Genomic DNA, 549 nt, shown 5'->3' with positions numbered 1-549 from the left:
TTTGGACTTCTGTTCTCTCTGCACCTGGAATGGTTTTGCTGGGAGCCGGAGGCCCACACCCCACCTCCTATCAGCTGCACAGGTGCAGGGTGAGGTGAAGAGAAAGTAGAGATGGGGGTGGAGGGAGGAGCTGCAGAAAGATAAGGGAAGAAGACGGCAGAACAGCATGGGCAGGGAATGGGAGCCGCGGGTATGAAGTAGCAGAGAGGGGGAAGTAGAGAGGGAAACACAAAAGACAAAAACTTGAACCCAGGAGCTGCCAATACCGCCTGTCAGTGGTTCCCAATCCTTTTTGAAACTGGGGACCAATAAACCCATTCACAAGCTTTTGGAGGTCCGGCAACATATATTTGCATACATGAATATTCATTATGCAAATGATGAATATGCAAATAGTCACTGGCCCTACCTGTCCAGCGGGTTATTCTGCTTCCCCACTCCTGGCCCCAATCCTGGCTGCTTTATCAGCCAGCACCAGCTCCCTGGCTGTGTCTGGCGCCAGGCCTTCTCCCTGGGTCCTACCGCCTGCCGGATCTAGCCACGCCCCCA

Source organism: Pelodiscus sinensis, chromosome 19 (assembly GCF_052426305.1).
Source record: "Pelodiscus sinensis isolate ZL-2025 chromosome 19, ASM5242630v1, whole genome shotgun sequence".
Lineage (NCBI taxonomy): Eukaryota > Metazoa > Chordata > Testudines > Trionychidae > Pelodiscus > Pelodiscus sinensis.
Note: the sequence above shows the minus strand (reverse complement) of the source record.